Raw genomic sequence first — 2,527 nt, forward strand, 5'->3', positions numbered from 1 at the left:
CTTTTTCTCTTCTCATCTTGGGCATTGATATGAAAAAATTGTATGTCCATTAGGTAACACAACATTAAGATTTAGGGACACACATTTAACATGAGATGTATTTTGGGTTCTATAGGGCTAGGAAAGGTAGGGATTAATTAGAAATGGGACTCAGAGGAAGAGAAATAAAGAGTTCACACATTTCAGAGGGCTTGGATTTTAGGTTTAAGGGGAAAAGAAGTAAAGGTGCTATATTAGTCATGGAGTTTTCAATTACAAGAAACAATCATCCAACTCTAATGGATTAAGTGAAAAAAGTTCCTGGGCTTGAATTACTGGCTAATCCAAGATCTGATCCTGACATCAGACCTGCTGGCATCTAGGCATTCAACAATGTTTTAGGACCATGTTTCATTGGTCTCTCTCGTGTTTTTTCTTTGGTCCTTGTTTCCGTCCAAAGAGGTTCTTTCCACATGGTATCAAAAGCAAACTACGAAAGCTTGAGACTTACACTCTTCTCCCAGTGAGGAATCCAACATACAAGGTTAGGATGGGGGCGTGTGTGGTTGGTGTGCTACCAGTAGATTCTTTTTTGTTGTTGTTGTTGGTCTTATAATATGTATTTAATAAATTCAAATATACAATGTCTACAATAATAGGTCAGAGAGAAAACATATCTGTAATTTCTAACAGTAAACTATAAGTTAGTTGCAAATATTGTATTCTTCAATGAAAGAAGAAAACAGATTAAATATAAAACAGTCTCATCAACCAGGCTGCCTTTATGGATAATTTTTCAGGGTAGGTAAAATGAGCAACAATAAATCTCTACACATATAATTGAAATGTTTGCAATTAAACTAGGCCCAGTACTTTTACTCGTAGAGTTCTCAAATCAAAACTAGCAAATAATTATATATCAGGATTGTTAGGAATATCAAATATTATTTCACAACTGCCACTATGTGTTTCTTCTTCTCTGACACAATTGGTATAGATCCAGGTTTGCTGTGTTTAAGACTATTTATTTCCTTTCATTGGGGAGCTTCTTTCATGATGCACTGTTCCTGAATCTGGCTGTAGATAGATTCTGGTAGATGTTGATGACGAGCTATACATTTTACATGAGGATGATGTCGAAATTTCTCCTTCAACTTTTGATTATAATCCTTTGCTGTTTTTTCTCCTGATGTAAGCACACCCAATTTTTCAGAAGCATTAGCTTTCCACAGACGAATGTTCATTTCATCAGATCCACACAGAATGTACTTGCTGTCAGAAGTCCATTTTACACAGGTAACATGTTGCATTCACTTCGTGTGATAGACTTCCCTGCTTCAACTCTTGCCCACAGGAAAGATTCGAATAGATTTATCAAAACTAGCAGGCACAAACTCTCTCCCAGTGGGAGAGTAATCCACATCAAGCAGATACAGGATCCGTATGAACCATTACAGGAATGTCCAGCACACGCATATCAAAAGTATGTAAGTTGTAATCTTCGTTTGCTGCAGTAAAAATGAAAGCTTCCATAGGGTTCCAACAGATTGTATTTGTTCTCATATCTAAGATAACCTTTTTCAGAGGAGTGGATTGCCTCATATCATATAGTACTATATTCCTGTCAGAAGCACAGCTTCCCAAAAGAAATGTCGCAGTTGGGTTAAATTTAACACTACTTACACTGTCAAATCCCCAGGTCATTGAGCATATAGGACTGGTTCTTTGCTCATCCCAAATATCCACTTGCTGTCCACATGTGACAAAAACAGCTTCTTTCCGGTGATGATCAATTCCGGTATCCACTGTCTTTCCTCATATTGTATGCAGTGGCTCTTCCTCTTCTCCTTTGGCCAGTGCATCCATTTTCCACTGCTTCACTGTTTTGTCATCACCAACAGTAAAAAAAAAGAAGTCCCACAAAAGCGAGTACACATTCCTCGTACAAAACCCTCATGTGCTTGTGTTGCACGGATGCATTTTTGTTCAGTCAGGTTCTAAATTCTAACGTCTCCATCACATGCCCCAGAAAGGGCAGCAGCCAGGCTCTTCGGATGCTTTGCTGAGCAATTGACTCCATCTCAGAGACCCTCCAGGGAAGCAAGGATTGGCTTTGCAAACACCGGCTCCAGTGTGGTAGCATTTAAAGCTCTTATGTATTCTCATGGGACCTCAAAAGGATGTAAAGTAGGATCATAGTTTCTTGGGACTCTCTGTAAATCCAACTTGGTTTTGCGGACATAGTTGTCTGGATTCGGGCTCAGCATCTTCACCTTCATCTTGGCGGCTCTTCCTCCCTGACTTCACGATGTTTTCACTCTGGTTGGGTTCCCCACCGCCTCCTTCCCCAACAGATTCTTTATGTCATCTATTTCCTTCCTGATTGTGACCAAGTGGATATAGCAATCTAACTTTTCAACTCGGGTCCAATTTTTTTTCCTGTGCAGAGTATGATAGGGGTATCTGATGCTGAATCCTACCAGAATTGAATATAGTGGAAGAGGAGTAAGACAAAAAGAACTTTGTTGGAAGAACAGATGGATACTAT

At 39.2% G+C, this 2,527-nt stretch overlaps 1 pseudogene; it reads right to left on the reverse strand.

Moving 5' to 3' along the window:
• Positions 1-923: 923 nt before the first annotated feature.
• Positions 924-2,267, reverse strand: LOC123626802 (annotated as a pseudogene).
• Between the last annotated feature and the right edge of the window lie 260 nt (positions 2,268-2,527).

This window comes from Lemur catta, chromosome 23 (assembly GCF_020740605.2).
Source record: "Lemur catta isolate mLemCat1 chromosome 23, mLemCat1.pri, whole genome shotgun sequence".
Classification (NCBI taxonomy): domain Eukaryota; kingdom Metazoa; phylum Chordata; class Mammalia; order Primates; family Lemuridae; genus Lemur; species Lemur catta.